The 17,199-nt window shown below is 34.4% G+C and overlaps 1 protein-coding gene across 1 annotated transcript in view; it reads right to left on the bottom strand.

The window, feature by feature from the left end:
• Positions 1–17,199, bottom strand: part of LOC148939429 (uncharacterized) — a 369,107-nt gene that overhangs the window by 248,162 nt on the left and 103,746 nt on the right. The window lies entirely within an intron of this gene.

Raw genomic sequence — 17,199 nt, 5'->3', positions numbered from 1 at the left:
AATTTTATTTAATGGAAAAATGCCGGAAGTGGTGGAAAAAGTCAAATTCTTTGTTTTCTTCCTTTGTCGAAATAGAAAATGGACGAGTCGTATTACAATAAAGACACAGAAAGGAAGAAATGCATTATTTGGAATATATAGAAGTACACTAACATCAGAAATAAGTGAATTAAGCATCCAAAAATATATATTTTATATTAAAATTACGCCTATCCTACATTACGGATCAGAAATATAGGGATATCAGCCGGCAAAGCAACTAGAAACCCTTCAACTTCAATATTATAAACGAGTTTTTGGCCTACACAATACAACATATACGTTGGTATTAAGAGGTGATCTTGGTATATTTAACCTGAAATTGAAAAGATACACCCAAATCATCAAATTCTGGTTAAGACTCTTCAAACTTCCCCAGACTAGACTTGCCCGAGCAGCATATGAAGATCTTCTCCTTCAGTGTAACAAAACATCATGGCCAGCACAAATCAAAAGGATATTAGATGAGAATGGATTTTCAAGTTCGTGGGAGAGGGGAAAAGGGACAGAAGATCATGAAAAGTTCTTCAAGGAATTTAGTGCAAGACTTGAAGACTAAGAATTGCAACTATGGCAATCAGCTGTGGATAAATCTCCGAGTCTTACTTGTATAGAGAAGTAAAAGAGAATTTTGGTCAGGAGTTTTATTTCAAGCTGGGATTGCCCATTAAATATCTGAGGATTTGCATTCAGATTCGAGAAAATTGTCTTCCAAATTATGGTAAGGTTGTAAGGAAAATGAGGGAAGGTCCGGAGGCCGGGTGTAGTTGCTTGAGACGGGGGTAAAATGATTATGGGTTGGGTCATTTCCTCCTACTGTGTAAGCAACTCTCTCATTTAAGGGGATCAATTATCCAGGATGTTGAAGATAGGCTGCTTTGTGAGTTAATGAGGTCTAGGGTTCCCCGTTATATTGTGGCAGTAGGAAATTTTGTATTGATGGGAAGGATGTCAAATGAAGTGTAATTTTTCTTAGTATTTGTCTTTTTTGTATATGTCTTTAAAACGATTTTAAATACAGATTATTATCATTATTATGTGGTATATTAAAAAGTCGCCCTATATCGTCTATTGTAAACTATTTTAGTTTCTGTGGCTGGACTATTTAGAATTGATTGGGTGGTGTTGCCTTAGCTTGTAGAGCTTGGATAAGAGGTCCAAATAAACGACAGAAAACTAAAAACCGACGCCCACTTTCCTGAAAGTCTTAGGAAGCCATTTAACTTCTTTGTTTTCGTGCTGGAGATAGAGATATTCAGACTTAACGAAACTTACATTATTAGAACGTGTGAAATTTTTTTGGATTAAACAGAACAAAATGTTCTTTTTAAGTTTCAGGAAATGGAAGTTTCTAAAAACATTCTAGCATACCTGCTAGGAAAAACAGACAGTGCTTTGCTTAAAAATTAGTAAAAGGTAAAGTTTTTCATTATTTTAACTAGCCCCTCGTTCGCTTTTTGAACTTTTGACACGTTAAAGATCCCTAATCAGTTTTTACAAAAATCTTAAGAAAATATCATTCAGTAATGTCGCAACTTTGGTATTTTCCTGTTGTGTTGGGCAAAATTCGCTAATGGGTCCTTTGTCTTTGAGACGGTCAGCCGACTCTTTAGCACGCAAATTGATTTTGGGGTATTGAATGGCCTTGAAACTATGATTTTAACCACTTATTTGTAATAAGTTACATCAGTCATCTGATCACTTGAAATCATTCCTTAAGCGGCTAAAAAAATACATATAAAATAAAGAAATAGGGCTAGAGCACTAGAACAGGGGCGTCTAATTTGAAGCACTGGATTTTATTGATCCAGACTACTATTATAAGTTTAGGAATAAATAAATTTCAATATTTCTTCAAGTCAAACCTGATAAATGGGGATCCGCCAATCTGCTCATTTCTTTGGGAAAAAAAAACAGAAAACGAGCATTAAATTGTGTTTTCCCTGAATTTTAAATTATTCCATTTCCGAAATTATGAACAGGAAATATATTTTTATGCATCGATCCATACTGAGTTCATCTGGTATGAAGTGACGTCAGATTTTTACAGACTGATCAATAAAGATCTACTTGTCAGGAATGATAAGGTAACGATGTAAAAGTAAGCGAGTAATTATCTGGACCATGTTAGACTTGAATATTTGGGTCAGTCTTCCTTCTTATCTACCTCTCTATTTTCCAGGGAAAAGACTACGAAAAGTCCGAAAAGTTTCCCGAACATGCTTTCCCCGCTAGGTACCACAGTAAAAATGATTCGCGATGCTCCGTCAATTTATGCTAGAAACTTTGTACTCAGGGCAACTCAGGTAGAGAAACTTTAACTTTGCTCCAATCTATGGACATCTTTTCCAGACCATATTTATAATCCTGCAAAAGTTCTTCAAGTAAGCAAGAAAAAAGAAAGAAAACTAATTTTGACTGGATCTTGCTTGAGAAGGAGGTTTGGCTACTAAACCTGGCATAGAAAGGCATGATTTCAGCTTGTTAAACTAATGCTAGCTAAGCCAACTTTTATAATAATCGTGTTAATCAGTTTTAGTTGCAACACTAAAAGTAACAAAAAAAAATTTCATTTGAAAAATATTTTTGGCTTATCATTTGTATTAAATACAATCCAAGAAATGTTAGTACTGAAAATAGAAAATCACTATGTTCTGAGGAGATTATAGTATTTCTAAGAAAAAATCATCTTTTAATTTAGTAACTTCTGAGAAATTTGAGCAACATAAAAGTAATATTTTGTATTTATATGTCAATGAAACCATAGTTAGCAATAATAAAAAGCAAAGGAGTAAAGCGGATAACATATCATCCATAAGCAACAAAACTAAATTAAGCAGAATCAAGCACAATTAAAACTATATTTAAAATGAAAATCCTCACCGCCTCCTCAATATTTTTAGTTATATATTTCTATATATTATATATTACGAATTTTATTTATATATTTTTTTCTAAGAGCATTCACTCCTATTCAGACTTCCAAGCCACGGCTCGTCATCTTTTACATTCAAATGAATGTGTTCAAAGTCTTTTATAGTGCAGGCGAAAAGCACCAAAATACTTCCGTGTTTGAGGAAAGCACCAAAATTAGCTGAGATATACTTTCGAACATGCTCTTTAATATGGCTAGAATACTCAAGCGAAATTTTTCCTCGGAACGCCGCTAGGTGGCATGGAATCCAAGATGACGGAAGAACATACGAGTATGTCAAAATGAAAAGATGTGGCTGTTCAAATAGGCTAGTATGGGGTAATCGATGGCACAGGTTTGGAATATGAGCTTAAAAATAAACTAAATTGTACCGAAGTGCCGCTAGGTGCCTCAAATCTAAGATGGCGGTCGAAAATATGAGTTGGTCAAAATGAAAAGATATGACCGCTCGAATAGACGAGTATGGAATCAACGATGGCAGAAGTTCCGAATATGAACGTAAAACTAACCTAAGTTGTACCGTAGAGTTATACCGCACTTCAGATTCAAGATGGCAATAAAAAAATACAAGTTTTGTTAAAACAAGAAGTAATGACTTCAAATGGGAGGTTTAGGAGCAATCGATGCTTCAGATTCTCAAAACGCACGTATATTCACATAAATATACCTTAGTTGAACCGTTGATCCGCTTGGGGTCTTAAATTCGTTGACCCACTGATCCGCTTGGGGTCTAAAATCGAAGATGGCGGAAGAAAATGTCAGCTTTCCGAATCGCACGAGGGTAATGATCCCGATATAACAGGCTGGAGTGGACTAATTAATGCAGCAATTTTAAATATCGTCCTGTCATTCCGACATACGCCTAGTAGTAGTACAGTCTGTACAGTACAAATTGCCTAAGAATGGGACCAAGACGTGCCCAATTTATGGCCTTTCTCATTTAAATACGTGTTATATCTTCATCTCTTTATTTATTGTAAATATATCAACAGAAGCTAAACGGACGGATGAAAGCATATAATAATAATAATTTTATCAGGAACACAAAGAGATCAATCAAGTTTTCTGGTAAAAAAAAAAACTCATCAATTGTTCAACAATTAAATCACTTTGATTTTTCTCTTTGACCTTTTTTTCACCCCCTTTTTTATAGCCACAACATACTGACTTGCGACAGACTTTTGATACTGGCGGAAGCGAACCTAACCAATTGGGAAGCCATTTTCCATGGGTGCCTCTGACCCAACCAAAGTCAGCAGAACTGGGAAGGGTGGGTGTTGATTCCAGGCTGCGACTCCATACATGACGTGACTGTAGTGCAGCTCTAAGGATCAGTTGTAAAAGCGAAGCACTGGCTGGAGGAAGTCTCTGCATGTTCTTGGTCTTTTATCGTAGAAATGTTTATTTCCTAAATTCATTCACGTCGTCACAGTCGTTTTTTACGGTGTATATCTTCATGACAAAGCGTTCAAGGTGATGTAGTTGCAGTTCTGTGACTTGGGAAGGCTGGTTTTTCAGTTCAAGGAAAGTCTCCGGCAGTCCTGGCATATTTTGCAAAGTCGCAAAAAACTGCCTCTTTGAGCTGTGAATAAAAGAAGAAACGGTATCACATCCTGTAAACGCGTGGAAGAACGAAAGTGCCTGTGATTTCGGTGGTCCGAGCGATCGAACTACTTCGTGTATGGGAACGTATTTTAGGTTGGTACCGATAACAAACGCAATAAATAGTTCAAATACTCGAATGCGATCAAAGCATGAGGTTGCAATCACAATCACATCTGTCTCCACCGTTTGCATGAGAACCGACACATCTGACACATCCTTGCAAGACTGCGTCACAAGCGTGAAGCAAAAAGTGGGTGTCAGCCTCTTCGTGTAAACATAACTGGATGAGGTTCTGCTCTTCGAATGCCTGGTTAGGTATGCACGTGTTTCCGGCAGTGTAATATGCTCGTTTTGACGTTGGAGACATTTTCCCGACAGCATGGGACAGCAGGTTAAACAAGCTTGTTTTGTTGGCATCTACTTGCAGGAATTCTTTCCACTTTATAATTTGTGGGTTCGGAACAACTTTTAATTGTGAATCCATGCCTTTCTGACTTCTGACAGACGACTTTAGACTATCTAATCTGTAAACATTGAATACGAGTTCAAGTCTCTCGACATATCTGAGCTGATACTCTATCATGGGAAAAATCACGTTTTCTGCATACTCTCCAAAGGTCTTCGAACTTCCTGGGTTCGGCATTTGCATCAGAGCAGCTCCGTCTATCAGTTTTCACTGTAACATTTGGAATGTTAGCCTCAGCAGCTGAGGTTAAGCTGATTAAGACATCTGCAAGTTCAGCCTTCTTGCCAACAAGAATCTGGCATCAGACGTCAAAGCCGGTGAATACTGACTGTTTTTTTTGTGTTTGAAGAAGGCGTCCATGTCGCCTCCTCAAGCAACACAGCGCACGTAAAATTGAGGCAGCTAGCGGCACTACGGTGCAACTTAGGTTATTTGTGCGTTCATATTCGGAACCTCTGCCATCAATTAACCCACACTAGCCTATTTGAACGGCCATGTCTTCTCATTTTGACAAACTCGTATTTTCGTCCACCGTCTTGATTTCAACTCACCTAGCGGCGTTTCAAGGAAAAATTTCACTTGTGTAATCAAGCCATATTAAAGAGCATGCTCAAAAGTAATATCAGCCAATTTTGGTGCTGTCCTCCAACACGGAAATATTCTAGTGTTTTTCGACGCTTTTCGCCCACACTATTGAACTTTCGTTGGCACGCATCGGACGAAGGGGTAATCCACATAATGGTTACTATGTTACATGGACGCTTTTATTTCCAATATTGGCAATAAAAAGAAGTTTCAGCTAAACAGAAAAAGATAGATCACTGTTCTATGCTTTCGTCTTAAAAAGTGTACTTTAATTGCACTGGTTTATTTTTGTGTGGTCATTACACAAGTTCCATTTGAACAGTGTTGTGAGGTCCTCTACCCCAACCCCAAAGGCCCCCCGGCCCCCTAATGGCCCTCGAGCCCCCCAACACCCCCGGGACCCATCCCCCACCCCAATTTTTTAAAATAATTTTTGAATTTTTTTAACATGGTATTTTTTTTTACTTTTTTACGTATCTTAAAATGACATGAAATATGCTTACGGCTCTACCAATCATACTCTGTGCTTGTTCATAGACACGACGCAGCTTTCCCACTGGTACTCTATGACAGGTTATCGACACTACCTAGTTTATTGCATGCATTAAATCAGTATTTTTTACACAGTGGAAGGATAAACACACAATTCATATCTGTAAAAAAGTGAAGATTAATTATTCGACGAAAGTATGTGCACATGATAAAATCATCGTCGTGTTGAATGCTGACAAGGAGAAATACCTGAACTATGAAACGAGTGCAAGTGGTAACACTATTGGAAATGTATGTATGCGTTGTCATGACAGCGAGAAGTTAGATTTCTTTGGAGTACCCAAGAATTTCAATCGTGTAAACGGTGTAATATGCGAGAGTAACATTACCAGAGAAATTAGTGCTCAAAGAGAATGCAAACTTAAAAATAATTGTCGATGATCGGGGAAAGCTCCTTGCTAGTGCTTCCGGTAACATGCTACCTGTTGATACATCCTATCATCATCTTTCCGGTATTAGCATTTTAAAGAGAACAAGAAGAAGACAAGCATACTCCTGCACTAATGTCATTAATCATATCTTGACAATGTGCCAAAACTGCTATCTATGTAAAAATAATGTGACAATAGACAGTGAAATCGCAGGCAGAATAAAAAGGACATTAGCAGACAATATCATCAATGAATATAAAGATGAATTGATGGAAATTGAAGCGCAAGTGTACTAATAATGTATAATAATGTATTTAACATATTTTTATATTAATATTCTACATGTCCTTATTTCATTAAAAATATCTTATGCATTATTTTGTTAAGTGTTCATTATTTTTAGGATATGCTAGAACGTCAAACGTTCAGAATATCAATTAAAAAGGTCAGAGATGTAAGAAAAAGAATTTTAGAGATAAAGCTACTACTAGCAGGCTCAATTTTTCATAGAATGGGCATTTCACAACAAGTTCTTTTCTTAATGTCCTTCCTAAACCCCATTTTACAAGTTGAAGTATCCATCCTTTTCATCCACAATTTTACTTTACAGCTTTTTGAATGCTCCAACACCAAGCAATACTTTTCAAAAGGCATTTCACAACAAGTTCTTTTCATAATGTCATTCCTAAACCCATTTTACAAGTTGAAGCATCCATCCTTTTCACCACAACTTTACTTTACAGCTTTTGAATGCCCCAACACCAAGCAATACTTTTCAAAAGGCATTTCAGAACAAGTTCTTTTCTTAATATCCTTCCTAAACCCATTTTACCAATTGAAGTACCCATCCTTTTCATCCAAAACTTTACTTTACAGCTTTTTTGAATGCTGCATCACCAGGCAATACCTTTCAAAAGGCATTTCACAACAAGTTCTTTTCTTAATGTCCTTCCTAAACCCTTTTTACAAGTTGAAGCATCCATCCTTTTCATCCAAAACTTTACTTTACAGCTTTTGAATGCCCCAACACCAAGCAATACTTTTCAAAAGGCATTTCAGAACAAGTTCTTTTCTTAATGTCATTCCTAAACCCATTTTACAAATTGAAGTACCCGTCCTTTTCACCCACAACTTTACTATACTGCCTTTTTTGAATGCCTCATCACCAAGCAATACTTTTCAAAGGACATTTCAGAACAATTTCTTTTCTTAATGTCCTTCCTAAACCCTTTTGACAAGTTGAAGTACCCATCCTTTTCATCCAAAACTTTACTTTACAGATTTTTTGAATGCTCCAACACCAAGCAATACTTTTCAAAAGACATTTCAGAACAAGTTCTTTTCTTAATGTCCTTCCTAAAACCATTTTACAAGTGAAGTACCCATCATTTTCACCCACAATTTTACTTTACAGCTTTTTTGAATGCCTCATCACCAAGCAATACCGTTCAAAAGGCATTTCACAACAAATTCTTTTCTTAATGTCCTTCCTAAACCCTTTTACAAGTTGAAGTACCCATCCTTTTCATCCAAAACTTTACTTTACAGCTTTTTTGAAAGCTCCAACACCAAGCAATACTTTTCAAAGGACATTTCAGAACAATTTCTTTTCTTAATGTCCTTCTTAAACCCTTTTACAAGTTGAAGTACCCATCCTTTTCATCCAAAACTTTACTTTACAGCTTTTTGAATGCTCCAACACCAAAGCAATACTTTTCTAAGGGCATTTCACAACAAGTTCTTTTCTTAATGTCCTTCCTAAACCCATTTTACAAATTGAAGTACCCATCCTTTTCACACAACTTTACTATACTGCCTTTTTGAATGCCTCAACACCAAGCAATACTTTTCAAAGGGTATTTCATTACAAGTTCTTTTCTTAATGTCCTTCCTAAACCCATTTTACAAGTTGAAGTACCCATCCTTTTCACCCACAACTTTACTTTACAGGCAAAAAGTTAGGTTAGGTTAAGTTAGGTTAGGCTAGGTTAGCCTACGTACGCGGGCGTTCGTAGGCTAACCTAGCCTAACCTAACTTAACCTAACCTAACTTAATCTAACCTAACTTTTTGCCTGTCTCTCACCTAACCTAACCTAACCTAAGTGAAGCGTACGTAGGCTAGCCTAACCTGACTTAACCTAACCTAATCTAACCTAACTTAATCTAGCCTAACCTAACCTAACCATACTCGCCGGAAAAGGTTAGGTTAACTTATCATGAGCGCACATGATAAGATAACCTAACCTAACTTAAACATGTAGAAATGTTTCTATTTATTTATTAATATTTATTTATACCTAACTTAACCTATTGTTTTGGAGGTTAGATGACCGAGTTTGAACGATTGTCTTTAATAATAGAAGGAGTCACTCATTTTCTAATTTAAAAATTTGAGGGGTAAATCCCTAAGACAACGGAGCTAAAACTTAATTTAAAATTAGAATAGAACTTTAAATTTTTCATCTCTTTGAGAAAAAAACAGAACTGAAGTGGAACCTTTTTATTTTCTTGGAAAAATTAGAAGAGAACTTGACCATTTTGCACTTCATTGAGAAAATTTGGAATTAAAGTGGAAATTTTTATCTTAATGGTGAATATTCACGATCAATGTATAACTTCTTCTATCTTCTATGAAAAACTTGGCACAGAACTTAAAATTTTTTCATCTCTTTGAGAAAAATCGGAACTGTATTTATGAAAATTTAGAATTAAAGTGAAACTTTTCATCATCACTGGAAAACAATCACAATCATAGTATAACTTTTCCCATCTTCTATGGAAAAATTTAGAACAGAACTTAAAATTTTTTATGTCTTTGAGAAATTAAGAACTGATGTGGAAGCTTTTTTCATTTTCTTTGGTAAATTTCAGAATTGAGCTAACTTTTTTCTATTCTTTAAGAAAATTCAGAAGAGAACTTGAACATTTTGCACTTCTTCGAGAAAACTCAAAATTAAAGTGATGCTCCTTATCTTCATGTCGAATATTCACAATCAATGTATAACTTTTTCTATCTTCTATGAAAAATTTGGAACAGAACTTTAAATTTTTCATCTCGTTGCAAAAAATCGGAACCGAATTTAAGAAAATTAGAATTAAAGTGAAACTTTTTATCTTCACTGGAAAATAATCACAATCATAGTATAACTTTTCCTATCTGCTATAGAAAAATTTAGAACTGAACTTTAAATTTTTTATGTCTTTGAGAAATTAAGAACTGAAGTGGAAGGTTTTTTCATTTTCTTTGGTAAAATTCAGAATTGAGCTAACTTTTTTCTCTTCGTTAAGAAAATTCAGAAGAGAACTTGAACATTTTGCACTTCTTCGAGAAAACTCAGAATTAAAGTGGAGTTCCTTATCTTCATGTCGAATATTCACAATCAATGTATAACTTTTTCTATCTTGTATGAAAAATTTGGAACAGAACCTTAAATTTTTCATCTCTTTGAGAAAAATCAGAACTGAATTTAAGAAAAATTATAAATAAAGTGAAACTTTTGATCTTCATGGAAAATAATCACAATCATAGTATTACTTTTTCTATCTTCCATCTAAAAATTTAGAATAGAACTTTAAATTTCTTTATTTCTTTGGGGAACTTAAAACTGAAAGTGGAAGATTTTTATTTTCTCTGGAGAAATTAGAATTGAATTGTGTTCTTTGTTAAAATTCAGAAGAGAACTTGAACTTTTCTTCACTTCATTGAGAAAATTTTAAATTGAACTAGAACTTTTTATCTTCCGGGAAAATATTCAAAAGTATGGTATTACTTTATCTATCTTCCACCGAAAAATTTAGAATTGAACTTTAAATTTCTTTATGTCTTTGTGAACTTAAAACTGACGTGGAAGATTTTTATTTTCTCTAGAGAAATTAGAATTGAATTGTGTTCTTTGGTAAAATTCAGAGGAAAACTTGAACTTTTCTGCACTTCGTTGAGAAAATTTTAAATTGAACTAGAACTTTTTATCTTCCGGGAAAATATTCACAAGTATAGTATTACTTTTTCTATCCTCCATCGAAAAATTAGAATTGAACTTTAAATTTCTTTATGTCTGTGTGAAATAAAGAACTGAAGTGGAAGATTTTTATTTTCTCTGGAGAAATTAGAATTGAATTGTGTTCTTTGGTAAAATTCAGAAGTGAACTTAAACTTTTTTATATTCTTTGAAAAATTTGGAACAGTATTTTAAATTTTTCATCTCTTCGAGACAGATCTGAACTGAAGTGGAAAATTTTTATATTATTTGGAAAAATAGAAATGATCAATCACTTATTTCTTTTTCATAGAGAAAATTCAGAAGAGAACTTGAACTTTTCTTCACTTCGTTGAGAAAATTTAAAATTGAACTAGAACTTTTTATCTTCCGTGAAAATATTCACAAGTATGGTATTACTTTTTCTATCTTCCACCGAAAAATTTAGAATTGAACTTTAAATTTCTTTATGTCTTTGTGAAATAGAGAACTGAAGTGGAAGATTTTTATTTTCTCTGGAAAAATTAAAATTGAATTGTGTTCTTTGGTAAAATTCAGAAGAGAACTTGAACTTTTCTATCTTCTATGAAAAATTTGGAACAGTATTTTAAATTTTTTCATCTCTGAGAAAAATCTGAACTGAAGTGGAAACTTTTTATATTATTTTGGGAAAATAGAATTGATCAATAACTTATTTCATTTTCATTGAGAAAATTCAGAATCGAAGTTGAACTTTTTCTTCTTTCGGGAAAATATTTGGAACAGAACTTTAAATTTTTTCATCTCTTTGAGGAAAGTCGGAAGTGAATTTAAGAAAATTTAGAATTAAAGCGAAACTTTTTATCTTCATAGAAAATAATCACAATCATAGCATAACTTTTCCTATCTTCTATGGAAAAATTTAGAAGTGAACTTTAAATTTGTTATGTCTCGGTGAACTTAAAACTGAAGTGGAAACTTTTTATTTTCTCTGGTGAAATTATAATTGAAATGTGTTCTATGGTAAAATTCAGAAGAGAACTTGAACTTTTCTATCTTCGATGAAAAATTGAGCCTGCTAGTAGTATCTTTATCTCTAAAATTCTTTTTCTTACATCTCTGACCTTTTTAATTGATATTCTGAACGTTTGACGTTCTAGCATACGCTAAAAATAATGAACACTTAACAAAATAATGCATAAGATATTTTTAATGAAATAACGAAATGTAGAATATTAATATAAAAATATGTTAAATACATTATTATACATTATTAGTACACTTGCGCTTCACTTTCCGTCAATTCATCTTTATATTCATTGATGATATTGTCTGCTAATGTCCTTTTTATTCTGCCTGCGATTTCACTGACTACTGTTACGTTATTTTTACATAGATAGCAGTTTTGGCACGTTGACAAGATATGATTTATTATGTTAGTGCAGCTGTATGCATGTCTTCTTTTTCCTTTTGCTTTCATTCGAATGCTAACACCGGAAAGATAGCGATAGGATCTATCAACGGCTAACATGCCACCAGAACCATTAGCTAGAAGTTGTCCCCGATCATCGACAATTATTTTTAAGTTTGCTTTCTCTTTGAGTACTAATTTCTCTGGTAATGTTACTCTCGCATATCCACCGTTTAGACGATTGAAATTCTTGGGTACCCTAAAGAAATCTAATTTCTCGCTGTCATGACAACACATGCATACATTTCCAATAGTGTTACCACTTGCACTCCTTTCATAGTTCAGGTATTTCTCCTTGTCAGCATACAATACGACGATGATTTTATCATGTGCACATACTTTCGTCGAATAATTCATCTTCACTTTTTACAGATATGAATTGTGTGTTTATCCTTCCACTGCGTAAAAAATACTGATTTAATGCATGCAATAAACTAGGTAGTGTCGATAACCTGCCATAGAGTACCAGTGGGAAAGCCGCGTCGTGTCTATGAACAAGGACAGAGTACGATTGGTAGAGCCGTAAGCATATTTCATGCCATTTTAAGATATGTAAAAAAATACTGTAAAATGGGTTTAGGAATGACATTAAGAAAAGAACTTGTTGTGAAATATCCTTAGAAAAGTATTGCTTGGTGTTGGAGCATTCAAAAAAGGCAGTATAGTAAAGTTGTGGGTTAAAAGGATGGGTACTTCAACTTGTAAAATGGGTTTAGGAAGGACATTAAGAAAAGAAATTGTTCTGAAATGCCTTTTGAAATGTATTGCTTGGTGTTGGAGCATTCAAAAAAGCTGTAAAGTAAAGTTGTGGGTGAAAAGGATGTGTACTTCAACTTGTAAAATGTGTTTAGGAAGGACATTATGAAAAGAAATTGTAATGAAATGCCCTTTGAAAAGTATTGCTTGGTGTTGAGGAATTCAAAAAGGCAGTATAGTGAAGTTGTGTGAAAAGGATGGGTACTTCAATTTGTAAAATGGGTATAGGAAGGACATTAAGAAAAAAACTTGTTGTGAAATGCCCTTAGAAAAGTATTGCTTTGGTGTTGGAGCATTCAAAAAGCTGTAAAGTAAAGTTGTGGGTGAAAAGGATGGCTACTTCAAGTTGGAAAATGGGTTTAGGAAGGACATTAAGAAAATAAATTGTTCTGAAATGTCCTTTGAAAAGTATTGCTTGGTGTTGGAGCATTCAAAAAAGCTGTAAAGTAAAGTTTTGGATGAAAAGGATGGGTACTTCAACTTGTAAAAGGGTTTAGGAAGGACATTAAGAAAAGAACTTGTTGTGAAATGCCTTTTGAACGGTATTTCTTGGTGATGAGGCATTCAAAAAAGCTGTAAAGTAAAGTTGTGGGTGAAAATGATGGGTACTTCACTTGTAAAATGGTTTTAGGAAGGACATTAAGAAAAGAACTTGTTCTGAAATGTCTTTTGAAAAGTATTGCTTGGTGTTGGAGCATTCAAAAAAGCTGTAAAGTAAAGTTTTGGATGAAAAGGATGGGTACTTCAACTTGTAAAAAGGGTTTAGGAAGGACATTAAGAAAAGAAATTGTTCTGAAATGTCCTTTGAAAAGTATTGCTTGGTGATGAGGCATTCAAAAAAGGCAGTATAGTAAAGTTGTAGGTGAAAAGGACGGGTACTTCAATTTGTAAAATGGGTTTAGGAATGACATTAAGAAAAGAACTTGTTCTGAAATGCCTTTTGAAAAGTATTGCTTGGTGTTGGGGCATTCAAAAGCTGTAAAGTAAAGTTTTGGATGAAAAGGATGGATGCTTCAACTTGTAAAAAGGGTTTAGGAAGGACATTAAGAAAAGAACTTGTTGTGAACTGCCTTTTGAAAGGTATTGCCTGGTGATGAGGCATTCAAAAAAGCTGTAAAGTAAAGTTTGGGATGAAAAGGATGGGTACTTCAATTGGTAAAATGGGTTTAGGAAGGATATTAAGAAAAGAACTTGTTCTGAAATGCCTTTTGAAAAGTATTGCTTGGTGTTGGGGCATTCAAAAGCTGTAAAGTAAAGTTGTGGTGAAAAGGATAGATGCTTCAACTTGTAAAATGGGTTTAGGAAGGACATTATGAAAAGAACTTGTTGTGAAATGCCTTTTGAAAAGTATTGCTTGGTGTTGGAGCATTCAAAAAGCTGTAAAGTAAAGTTGTGGATGAAAAGGATGGATATGTCAACTTGTAAAATGGGGTTTAGGAAGGACATTAAGAAAAGAACTTGTTGTGAAATGCCCATTCTATGGAAAATTGAGCCTGCTAGTAGTATCTTTATCTCTAAAATTCTTTTTCTTACATCTCTGACCTTTTTAATTGATATTCTGAACGTTTGACGTTCTAGCATATCCTAAAAATAATGAACACTTAACAAAATAATGCATAGGATATTTTTAATGAAATAAGGACATGTAGAATATTAATATAAAAACATGTTAAATACATTATTATACATTATTAGTACACTTGCGCTTCAATTTCCGTCAATTCATCTTTATATTCATTGATGATATTGTCTGCTAATGTCCTTTTTATTCTGCCTGCGATTTCACTGTCTATTGTCACATTATTTTTACATAGATAGCAGTTTTGGCACATTGACAAGATATGATTAATGACATTATTGCAGGAGTATGCTTTTCTTCTTCTTGTTCTCTTTAAAATGCTAATACCGGAAAGATGATGATAGGATGTATCAACAGGTAGCATGTTACCGGAAGCACTAGCAAGGAGCTGTCCCCAATCATCTACAATTATTTTTAAGTTTGCATTCTCTTTGAGCACTAATTCCTCTGGCAATGTTACTCTCGCATATCCACCGTTTACACGATTGAAATTCTTGGGTACTCCAAAAAAATCTAACTTCTCGCTGCCATGACAACGCATGCATACATTTACAATAGTGTTACCACTTGCAATCGTTTCATAGTTCAGGTATTTCTCCTTGTCAGCATTCAACACGACGATGATTTTATCATGTGCACATACTTTCGTCGAATAATTCATCTTCACTTTTTTACAGATATGAATTGTGTGTTTATCCTTCCACTGTGTAAAAAATACTGATTTAATGTATGCAATAAACTAGGTAGTGTCGATAACCTGTCATAGAGTACCAGTGGGAAAGCCGCGTCGTGTCTATGAACAAGCACAGAGTATGATTGGTAGAGCCGTAAGCATATTTCATGTCATTTTAAGATACGTAAAAAAGTTAAAAAAAATACCATTTTAAAAAATACAAAAATTTTTTTAAAAAATTGGGGATGGGGAGGGGTCCGGGGGGTCTTTGGGGACTCGAGGGCCATTCGGGGGACTGGGGACCTTTTGGGTTGGGGTAGAGGACCTCACAACACTGTTCAAATGGAACTTGTGTATTATAATGACCACAGAGTTTCACCCTCAAATCCTCTTCTAAAATATCTTCAAAAATCATCTTTTAAAATGTCTCTAACGGTTTCGCCGAAATAATTCCATGAAATGTCTAAAACGGTTTCGCCCAAATAACCCCTAAACGTAATTTCAGCGTGTTCCTTTGTTTTTGGCATCTCTGCGCTGTCACATTTCAAATTACTAAGAAACCTGATTCCCGCACTAAAACAATTCATCTCTAAGATGTTTCTTGGAGAATTGTTTCCATGACGTTTGGTTATTAATATCTTTGGAGTTCGACCAGTAGAATTGTTTCCAGGGCAAGGAACATTAGTGACTTGGATCTATTCCTGGAGAAATGTTGACAGTACCTGTCAGACATTATTAAACTTTGCCCGGAAACAATTTGATTAATGACTGACAGCACAGGTGTTCCAAATTCCCAATCGCTTTAATTAACCACGTGTTCTCCCTAATGACTCTATGCACATGGCCAAAACAAGAACAACAGCAAATAATCGACCTTTGGAAATTTAGGTCATTGACCCCATTAACCACGTGTTCTCCCTAATGACTCTATGCCCAAATAAGGAGCCCTGTCACGAGTCGGACCTCCCTTTCTACTAACCCTAACTACGCTTCAGGTTCAAAAGTGCTGACTTCCACCGAAATTACACTTTTCCAGTATTTTTATTTTTGCTTTTATGATACAACATTTTTAATTTATCTAACATTCTAAATAATTTGGCCGGCACTGTTCTTAAGGTTAGCTTAATTCGTTTGATAGCAATTGGCTAATTAAATAGGTATAGAACGAAGTATTCGAGACATTAAACATTTTATTCAGAATGCTTTAACACCTTTTAAACTGCAAAGAAATACATTTCACGGAGAAAAACTTTGCTAGCACAGACTACAAAAGTAATTTCATTTGCAGTATTACACTTCAACAATTCCCTCAACGATTTCTCTTTTCTTTATTATTAATATTATTTGAAAAGGGCCCCCGATATTTCATTTCGATTCAACTTAATACACTAACCTCTCAGACCACTGATACGATACGATCCCCTGGGGGGGGGGGGGGAACGACTAAAAGAAGACAAATTAGCGCTATTCATGTAAAACGGTGATTTCCCTTGTTGTTCAAGGTAGGATAATACAAACCTCCAGTTAAGGGTCTTTGAAAATGTTAATTTGAATGATGTGCACTTTTTTTTCAGTTTGACTAAATTTTTGGAATTGTGATAATACTCATACTTTTTCATAGATAGTTGTTTAACATTGCTTAAAAAATGAAAAATATTTCTATTTCCCATGTTTTTGTGCTTTCTCACATTATTTTATAATCAAAAGAACACGCAAAGCAAATTTAAAAATGTAATTCAACAGATGGATAAAGATGAATCTCAGCAAAAAAAGTAGGAGAAATGCCGTCTTACGTTAAAAGATCAAAACAGTAGGACATCACTAAAATAACTTCGTGTAAAACCTTAATATATTGTAATTAGTAAAGTAATATATCTGAAGAGATAAATCCAGTACTTGCATTTTAAGAAATTAGAAAGCAATTCCCTATTTCATTGGGTATGCAACAAAAGTAGAAAGGGGGGCGCTACTCCGAACAGCACCACGTGGTTTATGGTTTTCTCACTGAGAATGAAAAAACAGAATTTTTCTCACTTGAAAAAACAAGAATTTTCTCACATTTATTGTTGTTTTTTGGACGGATATGAGTGTTGGTCAATTTATTTGATGTTTTTAATGGATGTCAACATCAATTTATGTCTGTTTTATGGTTTTTGTCAGTGAGAATGGAAAAACAGGAATTTTCTCACTTGGATGGATGTTTTCTGGAT

The sequence above is a fragment of the Artemia sp. Qi Xiang Cuo genome, chromosome 21 (genome assembly GCF_049724085.1).
Source record: "Artemia sp. Qi Xiang Cuo chromosome 21, ASM4972408v1, whole genome shotgun sequence".
NCBI lineage: Eukaryota > Metazoa > Arthropoda > Branchiopoda > Anostraca > Artemiidae > Artemia > Artemia sp. Qi Xiang Cuo.
This window is presented reverse-complemented; position numbering and strand designations above follow the sequence as displayed.